At 43.3% G+C, this 24,964-nt stretch overlaps 2 long non-coding RNA genes across 3 annotated transcripts in view; one reads left to right on the top strand and one right to left on the bottom strand.

Annotated features, from left to right (window-relative positions):
• The window catches only part of LOC309367383, a 249,841-nt gene that overhangs the window by 143,996 nt on the left and 80,881 nt on the right, over nt 1-24,964 (top strand). The window lies entirely within an intron of this gene.
• On the bottom strand, nt 788-5,284 carry LOC309366413. Its single transcript, XR_014166701.1, has 3 exons — nt 5,110-5,284; nt 3,093-3,133; nt 788-991 (listed from the first exon to the last, which is right to left on the bottom strand). It is a non-coding gene; the product is annotated as an uncharacterized lncRNA (long non-coding RNA).

Raw genomic sequence — 24,964 nt, 5'->3', positions numbered from 1 at the left:
CTTAAACAAGCCTGTCTTGCGAGACGCCATTTTTAAACTGCGTCATAAAATTTTTCCATTCTCCGATCTTTACCAATCCTCTCTTCATTCATCATTAATTCATCCCACACAGTTTTTAGATTCCTGCTTGTGTAGTAAAATACGGCGGTTCTTTTTTCTTTGGGGTGGAGAGTTATTTATGCTCATATAAGACAAAGAAAGAAAAGTTTTTTCCTCCACCCCACCTTCTTAGCTCCAGACATACCCATCTCTTAATGGCGCTTCATCTCTTGATTTATTTGTCTTCGCCCGCCACTCCAATCCCAGAGATCCATTAATCAGCAGTCTTATCTCCCAACCTTTGCTTGACGTATGTGCTTTAACATCTTCCAATTATATATTTCCAATTATATTTTCATGTTAAAGCAAACGACCACGCGCAGATTGGAGACGGCGTCCAGGAAGAGCCAACCACATCGAGGGCTGAGCCAAGTGACCGGCGCACCCCCTTCTCTCGAATCTGGGGGTGCATTGTGGCAAGGCAGTCCCCCCCTCCATATCCTTAGGGTGGGGAAAGACTGCATACTTCCCATAGCAGCCTCTTAATTACCTCGTGTGGGTCGGAGAGATGTTATTGTCGGCCATCTTCCAATGCGCCACCTGGTGGCCCTGGCACAGAAGTATTGCTTCTGAGGGAGTGGGGGGTGGGGTGGGTGTTCCTATATCCATTTTGTGATCATTGCAAGCAGTGACACAACTCCTCGAGGCTTTGCAAGTTGTTACAAGGAACAGACATAAAACCCAGATGTTTTCTGAGGCAAGCAAGGGTTGTTCATCCATCCCTAATGGCTGGCCAGTGTTACATCTTATGAATAGCGACAGTTGACTAGCAAGGCACAGCTATTTCTTGAGGTATACAGTATTATTTCATATGCAGTGTGCTTCATGTGCATTTTTCAATTCCTTTGGTTCATGCATGTCTTCCAATGTGCGTGTCTACACTGACAAAGCACTGCAAAAAAAGGAAAAGGAAAAAGAAGTATTGGTGGAGGTTGCCATATTTCATAAAGCTAAAATCCAAACACACAAGATGTTGACCTTTTTTCAGTGTTGCCCAAAGTTGTTGAGGAAATTCACCAAAAATCACTTCTGACATAGGTTTTCCCGGACATAGCAGAGATTTCCGCCCAGACACTGTTTTCAACAGCCAGATACCAGCTATGTCTGGGAAATTCCGGACATATGGCAAACCTAGGTGTGGTCATACATATTGCATTTCCAGGGGCTCCATCACGGTGTTCTGTTGCACCAGAAGCGGTTTAGTCCTGCTGGCCACATGACCTGGAAAGCTGTCTGTGGACAAACACTGTCTTCCTCGACCTGAAGCGAGATGAACGCCACACCCCATAGTCGCCTTTGACTGGACTTAACTGTCCAGGGGTCCTCTACCTTTTACCTTTACAGATTGTTATAGGATTGAAACTGAGCTGGAAGTTGTCTCTGGCTGCCACAAAGGTTCCTGGGGCAAGGTAGTAGGCTTTGTCACCATTTGGACACCAAACACCATTTTGAATCAAGATGGTAGAGCAAAATATCAATTTGGTGTGACTTTGCCCATTTTTTTTACATTAAGTATGGCTGCCTCTTGAGATATTGTTACCAAACATGGCACAAAAGTTCCATTTATGTTTGTATGCGCCATTTTGAATTAAGCTGGTGGACCAAAATGTGACATTGGATTGACTTCACCTTATTTTGGCCATGACAGGTCCAAACTCACAACCCATTCAAAAATCTCAATACGTTTTGGTTTCTAAAAATATCCAGGCAGTGCTGGACACTCCCTGCTAATGTATAAATAAACCTTATATCACAGAAAATGTTATCCATCTTTTTATTCCTTCATTCCAAGTAAACTAAATGTAAGGACCCCTGAGATCTTTCAGTGCTCCAAGACAGGAATAGATGTTAATATGATTGAATCAAGATTATTTTTTTACTCTGTGTTTTACGAGTACACATATGTACTTGTGTGCATTGATGAAATCCCAGACACCAAATAATCTTAACCCTTGTGCACCATCTCATCAAAGTTGTTTTTTGAGGTGTTTCATCAATGCATACAAGGTGCATCAGTAAAACACCCCACAGAGTTTGGGTGGAATCAAATCAAGGCTGCCTTTCCCCCAATCACATCAAGACTGCTTTTTTTCTTTCCTTCTTTTCTTTTCCTGCATATTATCAATGTGCACAGCATGTGCCTTGGCAATCTGGAGTGGGGAGAGATACAAATGAATGGAAAGGTGCAATCAAGTGCATGTGCTTTGATTTTGGACATTCTCTTACTCATAGAAGAAGAGAAGCAGAATGCAGGGTGGATGGAACCCACAAAGGGGGCAGGATGGAACAGAGGAAGTTCATTTATTTATCCCTTTTATAAAGCTACTTCCCATATTCTCTTTGAGCCACTTCAGCACCTTATAAGCACATAGAGAGAAAGACAGATACCATCTTCCTAGGACAACAACCATGTTAATGCTAGGTCCTGCACTGCAGACTGTATACCCCACATTGGGTCAGCAATTGCTTCATTAAGTCATGCATGTGAATACAGTGGTACCTTGGGTTAAGAACTTAATTCATTCTGGATGTCCGTTCTTAACCTGAAACTGTTCTTAATCTGAGGTACCACTTTAGCTAATGGGGCCTCCCGCCACCACCGCGGCGCGATTTCTGTTCTCATCCTGAAGCAAAGTTCTTAACCCGAGGTACTATTTCTAGATTAGCGGAGTCTGTAACCTGAAGCGTCTGTAACCTGAGGTACCACTGCACATGAGTGCAGTTGAATGATTTGACATGCATAAGTTGCATGAGAGCAGCTGATTCCTAAATTACCCAACAAACAGAGCTACCCAAAGCAGTATAACCACTGATAACAAGTGGATATAGTCTTTGTCCAATAAAACTACCTCCCTGTAAAGGCTTAGGGTGCAGTTTGACTTGAGAGAGAGAGGGAGGGGGATGTGGATCTTCCATATGCAAAGAATCAAATTAATTTTCTGTGGAGGAGTTCTGTGGAACTGCCAAAGCACATATATCTAAGGTTCACTTACAGCATGTGTTCAAAATTCACAAGATCTTTTCCAGATGATGCCTACAATAAAGATCATTTAAAACAATTAGCCCCTTCCATTTTGGAGAGGGAGTTTATAAAGGACCAGTTCAGTCTTTTCAAACCCAGAAAGAAAGGCGGGTTATATGAGCAAAATGAATTTTCATTCCCATCAGTGATTGTAATGGAACTATTTCAAGTTTTTACAATGTTGATACTTAATGATATTAATTGTCCAGTGAGGAACAGATTCCAAGACTGTCAATTAGAAGGTTGGTTCATGGTTTTCCACAGGCTTCCTGCCTGGCCTTTTTTCACAGGCCAGTATTCTCAACAACGTTGATATCAATTGCTTCTAAACTGTATGGCCCAAGATAAGACATAAAATATTTCTTTCTCCCCAGTCTTATGGGCGCGCACCTGCTCTCTGTGGACAGCACTGCAGTTTTGAGGTTTGGGGGGAATTCTAAACAGTAGCTGTGCTTTGCCTATCTCTTTCACACTCTGTGAAAACAAGTATAGAAAAGGCAAGTGCTCAGTAGCAGAAATGCTCGCCCTTACCCACTCTTTCAGCTGGCACTATTTGGGCAAAGTCAGATGAGGAAAGCTTGAATGGGTGGCTTCACGGGGCGACTGCAACCACTTACTATGGCTCAAAAGCAACATTTGATTACAACAAAACAAACATTTTTGTTCGACATGGGCATCTGCTGGGAGAGGGTGTTTCACCAACCCCAAAAAAGGGCCATAACCCACCGATTCCCAGTTTTCATGCAAAACAGAAAATAAATGAATGGTACAGAAGGCCCTAAAATAATGTGGGAGCAAGAATTTGGGGTTGAAACTGGAGGAACAGGAATGCCAGACAAGGTGGAAGAAACCCCCATTTAGGTCCATTTCAGCTACAGACAAAGAGACAACAATAAAAATGCTATGTAAGTGCTATTAGCACCATGATGTTATCCTATATAAATTCTACACTATCACCATACTGTTGCACGAGATACCAGCTGGTGGGTACTTGTAGACATCTCTGGTGGGATTGTGGAAAAGTACAAAGGTTCTGGCTCTCTGTGTTTAAAGAGATTAGTGCAAGTCCAAATTGCAGTGTAGCATGCACTCCACAACTGGCTCATCTAAACATCTTTGAAGAGAGTGATAAAGGATTATGTTGTAAGGTCTCAATTATCCATATGCTTACTGCAGCCAGAGCCACAATAGCCCCATTTTGGAAGGACCTAGCTAGAGCAGATATTTCTTACTGGTTCACAAATGTACAGGAATCAGCCCTACTGGGGGGGGGAAATGACATATAAACTGAGAGCCTCTAGAAGTCGAATAAGTAAGGATAAAATTATTTCTGTTTGGTATGATTTTATTTTTTACATCAGTGGTTTCCAACCAGTGTGCTGTGGCATGCCACAAGCAACAGCAGCTGTGATGGCCTGGGATTCAGACTCTGATGCTGAATCTGAGGGATCCCAGCCTGCATAGGATTCCCCGCCTCCAGAACCAGCTGAGCCGGGGCTGGAAGCATGAGCCTGAAGGGTCCTCACCTGTGCTGGATCCTCAGGTGCAGGCATCAGCTGAGTTTGCTCTGGCTCCGGAGGTGATGGAGGACCCATTGCCTGCATGTGTTCCACTCTCATCCCCATCAGAGGAAGCTGAAGTTGCCTCTGGGTCTGGTAACCCTCCAGCTTCTCCTGAGCTGCAGAGGCTCAGGGAAGAGGTGGAGGGAACTAAGTTCCCGCAGGGAGAGTGCTTGCCTGCAGGCCAGGAAAGGCGAGTCACCAGAGGATTGGGGCCGCCCAATGCCTCGGGGCAGATAAAAGCCGTCCAGCCCCAGCCGCCGGAGCAACATTGTTGGTTGCTAGTTCCTGCCTGAATCCTGTCCAGCTTTCCTGCCTGAGCTCCTGACCCGCCCTGGCTCCCTGCTTGCTTGCCTGTTGTTCCTGACTTCACCTGACTTCCTGCCCTGCACCCAGCTTCAGCTACTACAGACTGCCTCCACATTGCACCTTTGACCATGGACTGGGTTTCGACTTTGCCTCTCGGGTAACCCACGGGACCAGCACAGTAGCCTCTTTCCCTCTTTCCTTCCCTTGCTCCTCTGATGCCCTCTTGCATCTCTGCCTCCCAAAGGCTTGTGCAGCTGTTTGCTGCAGCAACCCTGGCTACAAGCTCCCCATGTGAATAGTGCCTCTGGGGGCTGGCCAGGAGTGGTGGTTGCCAGGACCTGAGGCAGCCTCATTAGTAAACATTGCCAATGGAGACCATGTCCACCATTATTACAGCCATATTATAAAAGAGGTAGTTGAGGCATCATAAGTTACACACCTGCATTGCAAAGTAGCCCAATATTGTAACACCCCTTTTGCTGGGGGAGTTAGAGAAAAGTGTGACAACCCTGAAGTATATTCCTGGCACAATTTCTGCAGGAGGTGAAGGGAGCTAGGGAAGCAATTGAAGGTTTCAGGTATGGGTGGGAAAATATAATCTGAATGTCAAGGCTACCTTTAATTGGCTAGCAAACCTATCAATTGAGAAAAAACAAAAGGGTAGACCTGAAACACAACTTTCTCAGAGGCCAGTTCTATCCATGCCTTGCTGCTTTCCAGTTGCCAGATGTGTTATCTGATGCTAGTTATGGTTGTTGATTTGGAATATTCACTCTCAGCCTCGAAAAAATCCCTGCAGATGCCCATTTCAACAACAACAACAACAACAACAACAACAACAACAACAATAATTTATACCCTGCCCATCTGGCTGCGCTTCCCCAGCCACTCTGGGTGGCTTCCAAACAAATATTAAAATACAGCAATACATCAAACATTAAAAGCCTCCCTAAACAGGGCTGCCTTCAGATGTCTTCTAAAAGTTTGGTAGTTGTTCTCTTTGACATCTGGTGGGAGGGCATTCCACAGGGCGGGCACCACTACCAAGAAGGCCTTCTCCCTCGTTCCCTGTAACCTGGCTTCTCGCAGTTAGGGAACCGCCAGAAGGCCCTCGGCGCTGGACCTCAGTGTCCGGGTAGAACGATGGGGGGTGGATATCTTAAGTACCACTTGTACACCCAAAACTGATCACTGAGATTACCCAGAGGAGCACTATTAGTGGTCTCCCATGGACTGGAAGCACACCTCAGGTCAATGTGAAGTCATGCTTCGGTGTTGTGGACCCAGCTCTGTGGAAGGTCTCCTAAGTCAGACAGGCACTGTTCCTTTTGAGTTTCAAATGCCTAATTAAAACCATTTTTGCCTCTGGCCCCACCCACCACTGACATGCGGTCTCTGGACTGAAAAGTGTTCCTCAATCCTGATGTAAAGAAACCACTAACCTGGGAGTAAGCAACAATGCACTCAGTGGGCGTTACTTTTGAGCTGATGTGTAGGATTGCACTGTCCAGCTCCCACAGTGCTGATGCCAACCCACCATTTCTGTGCCATTCAGCAAGCTGCCCTTGCTCTGTCACCCCTGCCCCTTCTCTGCCCCCCGCTGCTCTTTTCCTGACCCCTTTGCTGCCACAGTACAGTTCTTATGACTGTCTTTATTTTCCCTATCTCAGAGACACCGAACTGGAGTTGTGCCATTTTGGAAATCCCCAACTCAGCCGTTCTCAGTGAGAACAAAATAGGCCAGAGGCTAGAGTTTCATTTGAATATAATATTTTTAATGCTCTTGGCGGACTTTGGGAAACCTCACTGAATCTCTTCCTGGCTCGGAACCCTTCCTACCATTTCCTGGTTCAGAAACCATCCTTCCTACTCTTCCCACAATCAAGGAAGAATCTGCCACAGCTCATTTATGATGCTTTCCTAAATCTGATGTGACAAGATCAAGTTCCATTTACAAGGGTCAGGGAGTGTAGTCATTAGCTATAGCTAAAGCAAAATCCCATCGTGCAATCACACAGTTTTGGCAGCAGCTTTGAGGAGTGAGTCTTAAGCCTCTGGAAATACGACGACATATACAGTAGGAAATTTCCAATTGCAAAGGAAATGGTAATGACTCGAGCAACGGTTAGTTCTCACACTTTTAAGGACAAGTAGCAGCAATGTGAATCATCAAAAATAAATTTGAAGTCTGTTTCTTGGTTCTTGAGGGTCTGCAGGTGTGCCAAAGCATACATGTTCTTCATACTTTCCAGTATCGGCAAACCAGAGCCTCTCACTTGAGAAAAATATCCCCTATTCCAACAGCGTCTGAGGTCAATTCCCAGACTCCAAGTGATCTGCATTTGTAGGGGGTGGCTGTGCAACCCAGTTTCACAATTAGGGTAGAATAGAAGGCTGTCACAAGACATTTACATCTAACCAATCAGGGGCAGCTCATGTGGTGCCTCCCAGATGTTGTGAGCCTACAACTACCATCATCCCTGACTATGGGCTATGCTGACAGGGCCTGATGGGTGGTGTAGTCCAAGCACATGGCCTCTCTCTGTCACAGACAGATATTGTGCTATTGTTCATAAACAACCAAGGTACTTCCCTGCCCTGAGGAGTTTACCATCTAAATGTCATGTGCCCAGCAGCACTGTTGTGACTGGGCTTGAGCTGGCAGGCTTGGATGGGAGGAGGAGGAGGAAGAAGCAGATAGCAGACTGAATTGTGGGAGCCTTGGTTGGGAGGTATCTCCTCATTCCATCCCTAGTCAGTTTAGAAGAGTGATCAGGGATGCTGGCTCTCTCCTCCCGCAACACTCCTGCAGAGTGGAGAGCCTCTTGGGAGGTCTTTAATCAGCCAAGGGGGGATTCTGAAGAGGAGGTGGCAGCAAATCAAGGGGAGGGTGCAGTCTTGTTACCTAGATCTGTCAGTGGGAGCAAACCCACTTTCCTTGACCGAGTGCGTGTTTGCAATCTTGATATTCCTGCAAGGCAAGAGTGGGAGGGTTGGGGAAACTTGTTGGGATATCTTCGTTGCTTCCTTCCAGTTTTGAACTTCTTGCCTTGCTCCTTAACTCATGAATCATGAGTCCTGAGCACTGTGTCTGCTACGGAACATGTACTGCATCTGCTACGGAACAGTTACTTGGCTAAATAAGTATCTCTTTCCTATTTCCAAGTAAGAGCTTCTATCTGCGTGTATTGAGTGGGACACTAAAATTAAACTAAGAGACAGCAATGGAGTGGTGGGTGGAATACAGAGGCAAGGGTAACACAGTTGAAGTTGAGCTACACATACTTTCAGGTTAGTTTCAGGGGGGAATTGAGTCACTAAAAGACTGATCTATGGATGTCATGGGAAATGTGCTTTTCAAATAATGATGTGCTGAGGTTTGTGCTTCTGGTTTTGGAAATAAGACCCTTAGGAATTAAGCACTTGCAATGCACACCTCGAATGCGAGGTGGGCATTATGACCCGCACATTCTTCTCCAGCTGAAAGTTTTATCCAGACTGGAAAAGAATGTTCCTCCTCTCCTCCAATTTATCTGGTTGGTATTCTGACGGTGGTAAATTCTTGGCTTACGCATAGCTGCTTTTAACACATTAAGGGTAGCCAGACTTTGAATTCAAATAAGGTGGAAGTGGTACAAGGATCAATAATTACAAAAGAAGAATGTGATGCAGATTTCTCAGGTGAAGCAATGAAGTGTATGGTTTAAATTTAAGGGGAAAGTAATGCAAGATATTATACTATTGGCATCTCAAACCAAACACGGTGAACAAGATCTACAAAGGGAAAATAAAACAAGCTTGTTGTCAGGGAAATTTGCCCACAGCAAATTGCTTACCTATGTGGTGGGCATGACTTGCCATGCAGACATGAGCCAGGTTAAGAAGTTGGTCCTTAGAATAATCAAGGTATACCAGTACATACCAATGCAACAGTACTTTTTTGACCAAAAGTGCATGGCTTCTTCATATCAAACCGTCTAACTGCTGCCAAACTTAAAATAGCAAAAAAGGAGACATTCATAAATACCTACATGTAAATTAATGGACTGGCAGAGTCCAACAATTGTCCAAATTAAGACAAAGGTTCAAGGAAAGTAGCATAATGAAAACAGGTATTGTAGAACAATGGCCTTTATTCATTTTTGAAAGCAGAATCATAATATGGATGATCCATAAATAAACATATACCTGAATTCCGCTCACCATTTTTATATTCTATAATCTGGAATCTTTTAGATTGATGCTTTAAGATACAGTTTTTATACTGCAAGGCACGGGGTGTGTGTGTGGGTGTTACTATATATGTTGTTCTTTTGCTATTTTTGTTGGTCATTGCTTTAGAAGCATTTTTTGGGAAGCGGTTTGTAAATCCTCAGTTCATTAGTCAGTTTTGTAAAATGCTTTTCTAACTGTAATACCTCTCTCTCTCTCTCTCTCTCTCTCTCTGTGTGTGTGTGTGTGTGTGTGTTTATGCACAGAAGAAAAAGTTGGGTTGTATCTATCATAAAAATTATTTTTGGACTTTGAATGAGAAGATCTAATAGGCACCAAAAGTGCAACGTTTGTTTCTGACCTAAATCTGGAATGGTTTCTCATTCATGTATATGCTTCTTTATCGCACACATTGATGCTGCACTAACCTGAAATTACCCGAAACAGCTTGTAGATGCTCAAAAGGCGCAGGTTTTCCCACCTGAATTCCTACCTGGGAGAGGGCGGGAGCTCAGGGTAGCTGGTTTCCATTTCAGCGTGTCTCAAAGAGATCAGTTCCTGTGCTGAAAGACAAGCCCAAGACAATGTTTTACAGAGCAGAAGATATTGTGAGGGACCAATTATCACATAAGTGGTTCTCACGGCTTGGGTTGGCACTGTGTGCCAGGTTGCACATTAACCTCTTTCACTTCATTTTACCCAGTTTACTCAACATTCTCAAGTGGTTGCTTTGTCAATTGTTCCTCCTGCTGATGTTTCGACAGATGATAGCCCCTTGATGCCAGCTTAGCATTGCTAATAAGAAATAGGCCAGCATGAAACTTTAGACCGAGGAGGTGCTCTTGCAGAATGGAGCTGAGGTGGGTGGGGAGTGGGGGATTGATTCTGAATGATCATTACATTTTGCTAAACCAACCATCCCACTTTCGTTTCTTCCACATAAAAAGACAATACTCACTTTATCCTATAAGAAAAGTATTACATGAGCAGATGTGTAGATGGGGGGGGTCTTTTCTGCTGCGCTGTATTCTCAGCACCTATTAATGAATACTGAAGGGCAGTTGTAGCAGCGGTGATGCCAGGGGGATGTTAGCAGAATAGCCACCGGTATAACCATGGATGCATAACAGAGGGAATATTTGTGGTGTACAGTGGAAACTTGGTTTTTGAATGTAATCCATTCTGGAAGTCCATTTGACTTCCAAAACATTCAAAAACCGAGGATCAAAAAGCTGTCAGCAAGTTGGAGGGGGGGATGAAAAACACGTCTCATAAGCTGTTCAACTTCCGAGGCATGTTAAAAAATGGAAGCATTCACTTCTGGGTTTTCAGCATTCAGCTTCCAAAACGTTCAGCAGCCAAGACATTTGAAAACCGAGGTTTGACTGTATTCCAAGACACAAGATACCAAGTAATTTCAGATAATGTTGGCCGTTCTGTAACCAAGGCAAACCAAGTTTGTATGTGTCTCTCTCAGCTAGGGATGAGGGGGAAAGTTTGATTCAATTTGCATTAAATAGGTGAATCTACTTAATTCACACGTTCTGAAACAATGTATGAAAGGAAACACAGCAATCCATCTAAAGTTGCACTTTCCTGAATTTTGCAAGGCAGTTTCCCCGCCAAGTAATGTGTACAAAAATACATATACTAGGGTGAAGTATGCATATTAGTGAAAAGAACAAATGTACAATCCTGGGCAAAATTGCTTTGCAAATAAATATGCGTATTAGGGAAAACAGCAAACAAACGTGTACATAAGCAAGTCTAGAGTGGGAGGCTAGGGCAATGTCTGCTGTTCTAGGAGTTCTTCTCATTTGTAAGGCTTTTCTGTGAATTTGTTTGGACACTGGGTGAGAACCCAGAGGCTGTGAGGGAGGGTGTGTTAGAAGGAAAATAAACTGACATTGATTTATATATATTAGCAACTTTGCATTAATGTAACATTTTTACAGTGGTACCTCGGGTTACATACGCTTCAGGTTACAGACTCAACTAACCCAGAAATAGTGCTTCAGGTTAAGAACTTTGCTTCAGGATGAGAACAGAAATCGTGCTCTGGCAGTGCGGCAACAGCAGGAGGCCCCATTAGCTAAAGTGGTGCTTCAGGTTAAGTACAGTTTCAGGTTAAGAACGGACCTCCGGAATGAATTAAGTACTTAACCCGAGATACCACTGTATATGTAACTCTGTATTTTTGCAATAGTTTGTTGCTGCTTCAGTTTTTTGTACATCTCCTAGAGATATTTTTAAAAAAAACATATTCAGCAGTATAGAAATCAATCAATTTACACTAAAATGCCAATTTTTCAAGAACTTTGAAAAATGCAAATTGATGTGCAAATTTGGAGAAATGAACTTAAAACTGGAAAAATGAGAACCTAAAAGTAACCAAAATTGGCAGATTAACCCATCTCTCCTCTCTCTCCCTCTGTCATCACACAAACATCTGTACAGAGAAGTCCCTACAAAACCCCCACTTCAAATCCAGAACAAGATTATAGCCTAACAAATCTGATCTACAGATACACTGCAAAGCTACCTTAAGAAATGTGGTCAAACATACTGAAACTGTCTTAACTTCCCTCCAAGTCCCTTTTGATAATTCCACCTGTCCAGAAACCACCACGCCCCCCCCCCTTTTTGGTAGTAATTTCTTCCTGATCCTTAATACTTCATTGACTGTCACTTTCATTGAAATAAAGTAGAACAGTAGACTATGATGTAAGCATTCACGGACTAGAGTCAGTGTCATCAGGTTTCAATGTTTGAGTCCTCTTAAAATAATAGGCATCCTAGTTCTCAACAGATCCAATGCATTGCTGGCAAGATTTCATTACATTTCCTTTCCTGGCGTTTCCACAAGGTGATCTTAGGGCCTCAAATATCTCCTGTGGGTGAGCTCATGTCAAATCCATAAGAGGGAATAAGGTGTACAATTCATACAGACTTTGGATTTCCCCCACTTCTGTGGAGTGTTCTATATAATCAGCCAATTTCACATTTAGTCTGCTTTTCTCTCATACTAGAGATTACTTAGCAATAACAACCTTCACACAGGGCTTTTCCTGGGATTAATGACAGTCTGGGGGGTCATCATCTCCTCCCAGTTAGTTATTAATCCTCAGGAAACACTTGGTGCCTTGATCGTTATTGCTTAATTAGCATTGAGAATGTGTGTGTGCTGGAGGGGAGCTGTGTTAGGTTTCTTTTCATGTGCCCTGTGAACGGTGGTGGAAGGGCTTTCTCTCATTAATTTGTTTTTGGGGGGTCGAGTTGGGAGAAGCAAGCCTTGTGGGCCTTGAAATTCAGTACAAGGTTAAACCTATTTAAACAGTCTGAATTCCCTGTGAAAGCCCAGCTAAAGCCCAGCATCTGCAGTGTATCAGGAAATGCATTTCCCCAGCTTTAACGGGGTAATTTTTTTAAAAAAAATAATCAAGTGTTGTTGTCAACAGGTCAGGGCAAGAAGGAAACAGTGATTGGGAGCAGAAACTGGTCCCCAAAGCGGGCCTTAGGGAGCAAGGGAAACCTTCAGGGGCAAGCAGAACAACAAGGCCTTCCCCTCCAACAGCCGAGTTTACAAGCCACGTCAAAAATAATTGTACATCAGGAAAGTTTGTGTGTCTTTGTGTGTGATTCTCCCCCCCCCCCCGCCCCGACTTCCTCGGTGTTCCAGGAAATGCAGAGGAATTGAAAATAATAAGGCAGAAATCCCCCTCCCCCAAAGAAAAAACACACACATTTAGAAATGAATTGGTTCAATTAAATTCATGCATTAATCGCAGATGTTGAGCGTAAAATGGTAACTGGATTTTAATTGGTGTTGCCGCTGCCTTGGGAAGTGCTAAGTGCCCTGTAATTCAAGCAATGGACTTGAAATGTATTTCCAGACAAGGAAGAAGGCACTTTTTGGGTTTGAGTTGTGGTGAAACATGAACACCTTCAAAATAACATCTCTAGTAGGGAACGAAGATATATTGAATTGATATTTTATTAGCTTTCATGATCTCCCCCTTTCTCCCAAACAGAAGAAACCCAGAGCTGCACCTAGTGAAGCCGAAACAGGGAACCATGGTAGGCATTCTCATCAATGAATTAAACTGCAAAAAGCAAAAGAAGCCTATCAAAATTGTAAGGTAAAGGGTAAAGGGACCCCTGACCGTTAGGTCCAGTCGCAGATGACTCTGGTGTTGCGGCGCTCATCTTGCTTTACTGGCCAAGGGAGCCGGCATACAGCTTCCGGGTCATGTGGCCAGCATGACTAAGCCACTTCCGGCGAACCAGAACAGCGCACGGAAACGCCGTTTACCTTCCCGCCGGAGCGATACCTATTTGTCTACTTGCACTTGGACGTGCTTTTCAACTGCTAGGTTGGCAGGAGCAGGGACCGAGCAACGGGAGCTCACCCCGTTGCGGGGACTCGAACTGCCGACCTTCTGATCGGCAAGTCCTAGGCTCTGTGGTTTAACCCACAGCGCCACCCGTGTCCCTCTAAAAATTGTATCAAAATTGTAGTGCTCGTTAAATGGAGAGCAGACGTGTCCTTGGAAAAGAAACCATTTGCATGTTCCCTTGGGATATGCCTTCAGCAAAGTTGGTGCAAAGCCTGTGGCTATTGTAGGCAGAGCCCTGCTCCTTAGCTCATCTCTCAGCAACAATTGTGAAGTGGGGAAAGCCATCTCTCTTACAGCCCTACAAAGGAAGCTTCATCACTCTGAATCAGATCATTGGTTCATCCAGCTGAGCATCACCTACAGCAATTGACAGTGCATTTCTGAAATGTCAGAGAGGAAGTCCTTCCCAGTCCTACCTGAAGATGACAAGGATTCAACTAGGTGCCTACTACTGAGCCTCAGCCCTTTCATATTGTAGCTTTGCAATTATAGCATACTATGCACTATGCACAATATGGACACGGGTGGCGCTGTGGGTTAAACTGCAGAGCCTAGGACTTGCCGATCAGAAGGTTGGCGGTTCAAATCCCTGTGACGGGGTGAGCTCCCATTGCTCGGTTCCTGCTCCTGCCAACCTAGCAGTTCGAAAGCACGTCAAAGTGCAAGTAGATAAATAGGTACTGCTCCAATGGGAAGGTAAATGGCGTTTCTGTGCGCTGCTCTGGTTCGCCAGAAGCAGCTTAGTCATGCTGGCCACATGACCCGGAAGCTCTAAGCTGGCTCCCTCGGCCAATAAAGCGAGATGAGCGCCGCAACCCCAGAGTCGGCCATGACTGGACCTAATGGTCAGCGGTCCCTTTACCTTTTAATGCACAATATACAGCAGCTTTCCCCAACATGGTGCCTTCCAAACATTTTAGAGTCTAAACCTCATGAGTCCCAGGCAGCATGGCCAGTGATGACTAATGATGGGAGTTTTAATCCAAAACATCTGCAGCACGCCATTTTGGGGGTAGCTTGTATGCAGCATCTACAGAATCCGACTACGGAATATATTGTGCATGTTGTTGTTTAGTCGTTTAGTCGTGTTCGACTCTTCGTGACCCCATGGACCAGAGCACGCCAGGCACTCCTGTCTTCCACTGCCTCCCGCAGTTTGGTCAAACTCATGCTGGTAGCTTTGCGAACACTGTCCAACCATCTCATCCTCTGTCGTCCCCTTCTCCTTGTGCCCTCCATCTTTTCCAACATCAGGGTCTTTTCCAGGGAGTCTTCTCTTCTCATGAGGTGCCCAAAGTATTGGAGCCTCAGCTTCAGGATCTGTCCTTCCAGTGAGCACTCATTCCTTCAGAATGGATAGGTTTGATCTTCTTGCAGTCCATGGGATTCTCAAGAGTCCCCTCCAGCACCATAATTTAAAAGCATCAATTCTTCGGCGGTCAGCCTTCTTTATGGTCCAGCTCTCACTTCCATACATCACTACTGGGAAAACCATAGCTTTAACTATACGGACCTTTGTTGGCAAGGTGATCCCCTCCATGGATCACTGCCTTGCCATGGCGAAGGGGCCTGAATAACTCAGAGAAGCTATGAGCTATGCCGTGCAGGGCCACCCAAGATGGACAGGTCATAGTGAAGAGTTTTGACCAAGCGTGATCCACCTGGAGCAGGAACCGGCAAGCCACTCCATTATCCCTGCCAAGAAAACTCCATGGACAAAGACAACAGGCAAATTATGCATAGAAAACAGAATATATCATACCTAGAGAACAGATATAAGTCAATGCCTTTGATCTGCGTAACTGACAGAGGCCACCATGTTCAGCTTTTCTTGGCATGGAATTTAAATTTCTTTGATGCAAACATTTGTGGTATGCATGTGTGCACATGTGTGCACATGTGTAGGCATTATTGACTTCTTCTTTCCCACTACTCACTGTCATCTGACCTTTCTGTCCTGAGTTATAACTGTCCTGAGTTATGAGCAGTTGAGCTCCACTATGATGAACCGTATTTTTTGCTCTATAAGACTCACTTTTTCCCTCCTAAAAAGTAAGGGGAAATGTGTGTGCGTCTTATGGAGCGAATGTAGGCTGCGCAGCTATCTCAGAAGCCAGAGCAGCAAGAGGGATTGTTGCTTTCACTGTACAGCGATCCCTTTTGCTGTTCTGGCTTCTGAGATTCAGAATATATTTTTTTTCTTGTTTTCCTCCTCCAAAAACTAGGTGTGTCTTGTGGTCTGGTGCGTCTTATAGAGCGAAAAATACAGTACTTTACAATGCACTGCTACTTTATAGGGAACTGCTGTCATTACTACTCAATTCCAAATATGTTATCTAACTAAGAAGGGACAGGGAGTGAAGGACTAAGTCAGTGGCTTAAAGTAGTGACTGTGTTGTCCGAGAGGGAAGACTTCCAGATCTACTTTGGTTTTTAATAGAACTCCAAGAACCATGAACTGGAGCGAGATGCAGAAGAAATACACTTAAGAATTAAGAATTCTGACACCGGAAATCTTTATTTTATGTGTACACCAAAACTGAATGGAACTCGCAATCTTTCAACTCAGTAATCTACTCCTGGTAACCCACACAACATTCTTCATTTCTGCTATTGGCAAAGGGAGTTATTTTGTTGATGAGAGCCAGTAGATCCCAATCTGTTCCTGTGGACCTGTAGCTCAGTGGTACAACACTGCTTCGCAACCATATGCTGACATCTCCGTCACTGAAGTATTGGAGAGCTACTTCCTCTTTGAGAAAATGATGCTCAAACTGATGGAGCAATCAGAATGGAGGAGAAATTTGAATTGATTTGCATTTAAAGGCAAACTTATCTAACTTATACTTTCCAAATGAAGACGAAAACAGATGCTGGTCTATGATCGTAATAAACAGATTGATTGAACAGTTGTACAGCTAACCTTTAAAAAATTGTATTTCTCTGAATTTTGCAATGACGTTTTCCAGCCAAATAATGTGTAGCAGATTACATATAGTAGGATAAAATCAATAAAGAAAAGCTTATATTAGAAAAGCATGCATTTGTGTTAAGGAAAATGGCTTTGCGATTGCTTTTGCAAAAATGTGAATGTTAGGCAGTAAATTTGCAGTAAAATGAATTTTCATGAGGATAGATATAGCTGTATAGATATATCACAAACTTATATGGAAATTTGAAGAACTGAACTTAAGAGTGGAGAAATGAGAAACAGAGATAAACAAAAATTGACATATTCACCCATCCCTATGGGCCAAAGTTCTTACTTGGTGTTAGGCAGCTCAACATGTTGTAACTAGCAAAAGATGTTAGTGGCTGCAGGAGTATTTAATATCAATGTTAAGTAACAGAAACAGCAGAAGCAGTAGGAACCTGAGAGCTAAATGCCCCAGAGATCAATAAGAGCCCAAGTGTCACAATCAGAATTGTGTTCTGCATTTCTTAACTTCTTGAAAACTTACTGCAGATGTTGCTTGGAAAAGCTTTCGTTTTGTTTTGTTTTGAAGCTGGGGGTAGGAGCTCTGTCTCATGGCTGCTGCAGTTTTAAAGTCAACATAAACTCTGGCCCAAATTGCCTAACCATCATTTCCTCAAAGCTAGCTGCACTTAAACCAAAATATAGTTTTATTTGGCTAACCCCAATATAGGATGTGGCTGCCAGCCTTTGGAACCACACAATCAGGTTTCAAGCAGACGCCATCAGAGCTGTACTGTTGTTTTGAATGGGCAAGTCATAAATATATTATTATCTATACCATCAGTATGTTCAACAAACAATTTTCACCATAACAACAGGTATGGTTTGGCTTGCAGCCAGCCTTCGTTGCAAGAGAAGAGTGATCAGCATATTTCCAGGTGGAGTTTCAAAGAAATGAATGAACCATCAGTGATTTCTTGGTAGCCAGCAGAAATTTAGTGCCTGAATTTTAGTGCATATGAGCTCGTGTTCTGGGATAGCTCAGCCGGTACAGTATGAGGCTCTTAATGTCAGGGTCGTGGGTTTGAACCCCACGTTGGGCAAAGATTTCTTTGTTGCAGGGGTTTGGACTACAATTGACTCTACAATTCTATTATTCCATTGTTGTTTGTTCTAGTCAACATCAAACATAAAAGTTGACAGAGATCAGGGTTCATTTTCCTTCACTTTATTGAATTTGCTTCTTTTTAAGTTCAAAGCCTCATCTACTTTCAAGGATTGGTTTTTGAAAATGAAATAATAATTACTTCTCCTTACTTCCATAAGCATCATGCCTTGCTCATAGTTATAGTAGTTAAAGGGAGAAGCCCCCGGCTGCCCAGTGACTTGAGGATAGTAATGATATTTTAAAAACACTCTGAATCAGGGGGAATCTAGGATAGGCAGAACTGGGTATGTCAGATGAGTGTAATCTATAACTCAACTATTGCTTTTGGTCGGTGGTAGCCATCATTCTTTCAACCATATTTTTTTCCTATTCTAAAAATCCCAGTCTTCTAAAGGAAAGCAAGGAAAGCCTTTTGAAACAAGTTAAAAGGACTGTTTTCAAAAACTGCAGAGAATCCATGCTCCAGGTGGTGCGGTTCCCCCATATTTCCATTCTGGTTTTGGTTTTGGACCCAGTGAAACTGGAATTAGAAATGATTCCATTTCTAACTTTAGGGCTATGAATATAGCTGGGCATTGCATCATAGGAGTCATGAGGTGAATTGATCAGTTATAAAGTGATAGCATATATCTTTACCTTTGGCTGTGAGATGACAGCACAACACAGGACAGAATTGATAAAGTAGTTGTCCTGATTCTCATATCATGGGCATTTCTCATCAGTTCAGCTGAATATGGTATAAAAAGAAGAGAAGAGAAGAGAAGAGAAGAGAAGAGAAGAAAAAAGAAAAGAAAAGAAAAGAAAAGAGGTGAGGGAAGGATGATACAAATGTGAAAATGGGGTGCCATATGGGCACAATGTGGGAATCTTAAAGCAAACAGATTGTTTCTGGCTTCCAAAAGAAATGCATAAGTGCAAACACCAATTGGGAATACACCAGAGGCTGAAGTAACAAAATAGTTAGAATATACTCCAAATGGGGATAACTTTGGCGGATGGGCGCAAACAAGTCTTAAGCTTCACAGAACGCTTCGGACAGAATGGGATAAGCCGGAGGCCCCAGGTCACAAGCATGGCAGGAGTTCACAGCTTGTACTTTGTGGACAGGATCTGTATAGAAGGATTTACTCCCATTCATATTTTTTTTATTTCAAAAAACCTGCTGCTCATTTTTCCCCATTGAAACTCTGTCCTCCTTGTGGATATCAATGAGCATTTTCCCTTTTCGTTGGATGGTGAGGTCTTCGCAAGTCCCAAGGGGGAACAAGAAGAACAAAAAAACATGATGGAGTTGGGTGCCTCCGCTTAATGACCAGCACTATATTCACGAGCTCATTTGGTTTTGTTCCCACTGTGTGCTTGAATGCTGCTGATGAGAAGGAATTAATTTTTATTGAGGACAACTCAATGAATTAAATAGGGGGAAGGAACCTTGCTCAGCTGGGTGGAAACGTCTTGGCAGACGGCACAGCAGCCGGTCAGATTAGAAACACTTTACATCTCCCACATTGTGGAGGGGGATTCCAGATAAGCTGTGAGGCCACTTACTCCAAGGCCCCTTCGAAACAACAGAGGCATGCTGCAATCTCTTCTTTTGATTCGTCGCCCTGCCTTCCCTTTTTTTGTCCCTAGATGCACTAAATCTGTTCATGAAGCCCAAACCTACCCCTCCCTTGCCCCCCGCTTCTTCATTTCAACAAAACACCCAATAAGGAACTAATTGTTGTATGGTGAACTGGAGAAGAAGAAAAAGTGTTCGGAGTAATGTTATGGTCATGGAAAGCTCTTCTGCATTGTAACCATCTGGTGCTCCACAGTCACAATGAATGGGATAATTGAGTCCCAAATAACTCCTTTTGGGTGACGCAGAATAGTTTTCTCACCCGGGTTTGTCTCCCTCACAGCAGCGATGCCCCATCATTTGACACCCGCATCTGCACCTCTCTTTGATCGGGTGCTGTGCTACCAATAAGTTACTACACTTAATTAAGCCCACATAATTCTCCTCAAACGAGCAGAAAAGACTGCACGCTGGCCAAGAAACAGAAAGGGCTTGCAAATGAGACTTTAGTGACTCTGCTTTGTACAAAATGATTGAGATGGATGGCCATCCCATGCCGCCATAGTTTCCAGCTACGCGGGGGGAAGCTGTGAAAGAATTAGGTAGCTCAACAGCTGTTTATAATCCTAGGAAGGCCTGCTTTCAGGCAGGCCTGCTTCTAGAGTTGACTGAGACCCTATTGTAGCCTAATCTTGCTTTTCAGAGAGTGTTACAATTCATTCAGTTAGATTTCTAAGGTGTTCGGGTTTTCAAGGCATCATTAAAAGCCCTTTAAGAAACTAGAGAATTGACTCAATGGCCTTTGTTCATGTCTTTAAGCATGTTCAAGTCACTTCAGCTGCGCGCGAGGCAAAGGAGCTGGAGACGTTAATAGCAGACCTTCCAAAATTTGCCAGATAAAGATAGGTACATTTATTTTTCCTTGTAACAATACAATAGATCCTTATGGAAAGATAGACAGACATCGTGAGCTTGTCACTTCTGGGGGGTCCGGTGGCCTGGGGCAGTTCCCAAGACAAGTTTAGGAATCTATAACTTCAAAATCCATTTTTTTCTAACACCCAAAGGGCAATTTTCTCTACCCCCGCCTCTTTTTTACATTTTCCAAATCTAGCTCCCCAGTGCTACAGTTGTCTGAATTTCAGATTAGCACATATTTAGGTCTAATATCAAAATAGTACCAGTCAAATCCATACATATAAAACATATTATTGTTGTTATTGGCAATATTATTTTAAAGTATTTTTTTGCACAATTGAGGAAACCTTGCTTACAAGTAGGATACAGTCAGTGGCCTGACACACCAAACACTGCAGAATTACTGGTGCTTAAGTCAGTATAGAACTGTTTGGAAATCTGGATGGAAGATCACTGAGATGCTAAGCCATAGCCCATTAATTTCAGTAGGACTTAGCTAAGACCTTTTTCTACTGGTGAATGCAGAAGATATATACCAATTCATGCAAATAGCACAAGTAATGGAATAAATATATAATGTGTCAGTTAGACAATACAGATGGAGGGTATGTTAAAGAGATCAGGTGAATGTAAGCCATAAAACAAAAATTACTGGAAAAATAGCTTTGAGAAGGAGATGACAACCAGCACCACAACAACATGGAGGTATTGGGAGGCAGAAAAAGGAATACAGTCCTTATGGTGCTATGAAATTTGCTCGACCAAGAATCAAGATTCTGAAATCAGACTTCTTCTCAGAACCTACAAAGGTCTGGAATATGGGATAAGTATTGGAGGGAGGGACCCCATAAGAACCTGGAGAGAGGAACTTCTCCTCATATGAAGCTCAATTACAACAAAATAATGGAGAGAGAAAGTGAGAGCTGCCACCATCTTGTTTGAGGGAAGTGGCACCCAGATTCTCCCACACACAAGTGGAAAGCAGGAGGGGCAATATTCATTTCCCGTAATAGACTCTCACATCTTGTGGGATGAAGTTCTAAATGGCTCCAACTATGTATAGGATCTGGGAAGCTTTAGGGGGTTGCCACTGGAAGGGATAATTGAAAAATTCAAATGCACAGGCAATACACCACCAGTGGTGCTCTGGATCCCACCCACGAACATAATTTAAAATGCAAGTTTAGGAGTTTGGTGTTTTTCTTTTAAGGAGAAAGGTGTTCCTGTTGTTGTTTTACTTGCCCGAACAAAAACATCCCTAAGAAGCCAGAAGCCCTGAAGATATTTTGGTGAACAAGTGGAAAGAAAATATTCCACAAGTGCTCCATGGGTCATTTCACAGACACAGCTTGCCCCTCATTTGTTTATCTAAATGCTGACAAATTGCAGCATTTTAACAACATATCTATGGTCCTGAACTTCATTTGCATGGTCTGCCCTCTATCATTGAGCTGATAATGAGGCTAAATATAAAGCCCTCATTCAGGTCTCACAATGGCTCCTGACAGTGATGAATACCAAATAGGAGAATTAGGTGGTTTTATAGGAGAATATGTCATTGTGCAATCTCATTCTCTCGCCGTCCCTTTTATCTCCCCTTCTGCTCATTTTCAGTTCTTTCGCGTAAGCTGTCACTTGCCGCTTTCTCTTGTGAATTTCCCTTCTCTCGCTTCTGCTTACGTGGGGGGCAACTTCTTCCAAAAGAAAGGGTTTAATGAGCGAGCAAGGGAGGGGAAGTCACCGAAGATTTTTATGGCCGCTATTGTTTCCACTGGCCCCTGAAATGCTGGGGATATATCTTTTAGTTTTGTGGACTGATGGAAATCCATTGCACAAATAAGTAAATAAATCACTGTGCGCAAGAAGTTGCCCTCCTAGATTCCTGGTAATTCATATCTATTCTCCTGTGCATTGCAGGACACAACAAACCTACTGTCGCTCTGAGCCCTTTGAAAGGAGTAAAACAGGCCCTTTTCAGTGTCAGACTGTAACAGAAACATCTAATATTCCTCTGAGATTAGCATGGCTTTCAGGAGAGGTGCATTTTTAGGGCTGCTAACTGTGATGGATCAGATTAACACTTCCTTTCTGCATCTTAGCATGAAGCAATAGCTGGAGGCAGGCTGGGGATCGGGGATACCGACATGTTATATACGTTTCCAAGCACAATTCAAAGTGTTGGTGCTGACCTTTAGAGCCCTAAACAGCCTCGGCCTTGCATACCTGAAGGAGTGTGTCCACCCCTGCTGTTCAGCCTGGACACTGAGGGCCTCAGGCAGTTTCCACATCACAAGTAGTGAGGTTACAGGGAACCAGGCAGAGGGCTTTCTTGGTAGTGGTGCCCACCCTGTGGAATACCTTCCCATCAGATGTCATAGAGATAAGCAACTATACAACAACTATACAAGACATCTGAAGGCAGCCCCGTATAGGGAAAGTTTTAATGTGTGACGTTTTATTATGTTTTTATATCTGTTGGAATCCACCCAGAGTAGCTGGGGCAACCCAGTCAGATAGGCAGGGTACAAATACAACAACAACAACAACAACAACAACAACAACAACAACAACAACAACAACAACAAACCCTCCAAGTGTCCCTACTTTCCAGGGACAGTCCAAGATTTACAGAAGCCGTCCCAGGTTCTGATTTTATCCCAGAATGCCCCACTTTTCCTTAGGACGTCCCTATTTTCATCAGAGAGGGTATGGAGTTATGCAACTCCCAAGCCAAGGAGATTTGTAACTATACAACCCTTAGAAGACATCTGAAGACAACCTTTTTTAGGGAAGTTTTTTAAAAAACATTTAATGTTTTATTATGTTTTTATATATGTTGTAAGCCACCCAGAGTGCCTGGAGCAACCCAGTCAGATGGGCAGAGTATAAATAAAATTGTTGTTGTTGTTGTTGTGGAATAGGATGTCCCTATTTTCATCAGGGAAATGTTGGAGGATATGTTGTTGTTATTTAGCATGAAACAATGAATAGAGAAAGATGGGGGAGTAGGAATGCCAATATAGGAGTGCAGGGGTTTTCTTCATTCCATTCCCATTACTCTGTGGGCTTGGACTTCCAGATGTCTCTGCCTTGAATTTTGGAATTGGGACATGTGAGTGTGCCACAGTTTTCAGCAGGTCTGGCCTGCCCATGAGGCTAGGTAAGGCGACTACCTCAAGCATCTCGCCCACCCTGCTGCATCTGGAGAAGCTGTGGTGGCAACAGCACCAGTTTTCATCAAGATTTTGCAGGCTCTCACTGGAAGATGGCACCACTGCCCATGTTTCATGGGCACTGCCATGCAATGCAAGGGGACTGGGGTGTTGCCAGTAGCAGGGTGGTACATTCCCATTTTGCTCAAGCAACAAAACGGATGCTCCATCCCTGGTTTTCAGTTTGCTTCTTGATCTTTGAATGGGCTGCCAGTGCATGTCCAGCACATGTGCATTTTGATTAAGGCTGTAGTCTTCTAGCCACTTATCTGGGAGTAAGGTCTGAGGCCTTATGTCTGGAGTAGTTCTATGTAGAGTGGCTGGGGAAACCCAGCCAGATGGGCAGGGTATAAAAAATAAAATAATTTTATTATTAGTTCTGCACCAAAGGAATATTTGTGCCATCATGCAACCACATTAAGATTCCTTTCCTTTCCTTTGGGCCAAAGTTGTTAAGCTTTTTTCAACAAACGAATCCTGGCTATGTCTAGACAAATGGCAGCCCTGCTTTATAACAACAACAACAACAACAATTTATTATACCCTACCCATCTGACAGAGTTTCCTCAGCTACACTGGGTGGCTTCCAACAGGAGATTAAAAATACATTAAAACATCAGTCATTAAAAACTTCCCTAAACAGGGCTGCCTTCAGATGTCTTCTAAAAGACAGATTGTTGTTTATTTCCTTGACATCTGATTGGAGGGCGTTCCACAGGGTGGGCGCCACTACCCAGAAGGCCCTCTGCCTGGTTTCCTGCAACCTCACTTCTTGCAGTGAGGGAACCACCAGAAGGCCCTTGAAGCTGGACCTCAGTGTCCGGTCTGAATGATGGGGGTGGAGATGCTCCTTCAGGTATACTGGACCGAGGCCGTTTAGGGCTTTAAGATCAGCATCAATACTTGGAATTGTGCTTGGAAACATACTTTATTGTCAAAAGTAGTACATTTACAAGTTAGGAAGAGGCATGTATTTCAGTCTCCAACCTGCCTTCTCTTCAGTGTCCAGCCAGTCCCTGATATCCTGTGCTGGCATACATTTGGCATCCTATAAGAAACAAAAAGGTGCAACGTGATCTTTTTCATGCTGAATGAGCATGGTAGTTTGAATGAAGTCTAGGAAATTAAACTGAGCGCCTAATGACTCAGTATTGCAGCACTGTGGTTCTGGAAACAAGCCTTCCATACTTCAAAATCCTGGAAGGAATTAGGGTGGGAAGAATTCAATAGGCATTCCCAATTTATGTATTTATGTATGTATTTATTTATTTATTTATTTTATTTTATTTTATTTATTTATTTATTTATTTATTATGTATTTATTAGATTTGTATTATCTGTAGTTGGCAGATGGTTCTTTCTGAAGTTTGGAATTTTAGGGTAAATCTGGAGTGCCACTTCCGCAGGCTTCTGCTATTCTGATTACTCAGTTTCCTCCAACTGGGTCCTGTTAAAGGTTCCCATCAGCCCCAGCCAGTATGGTCAATGGTCAGGAATAAAGGGACTTGTTATCCAACATCGTCTGTAGGGCACCAGGTTGGGGAAGGGTTAGTGAATTGGATCAGGAAATTGGATTAACTGTAAAGTACA

This window comes from Podarcis melisellensis (assembly GCF_964234715.1).
Source record: "Podarcis melisellensis genome assembly, chromosome: 3".
NCBI classification, from domain to species: Eukaryota; Metazoa; Chordata; class Lepidosauria; order Squamata; family Lacertidae; genus Podarcis; species Podarcis melisellensis.
The sequence above is the reverse complement of the archived record's forward strand: the minus strand, read 5'-3'. Positions and strand labels throughout refer to the sequence as shown.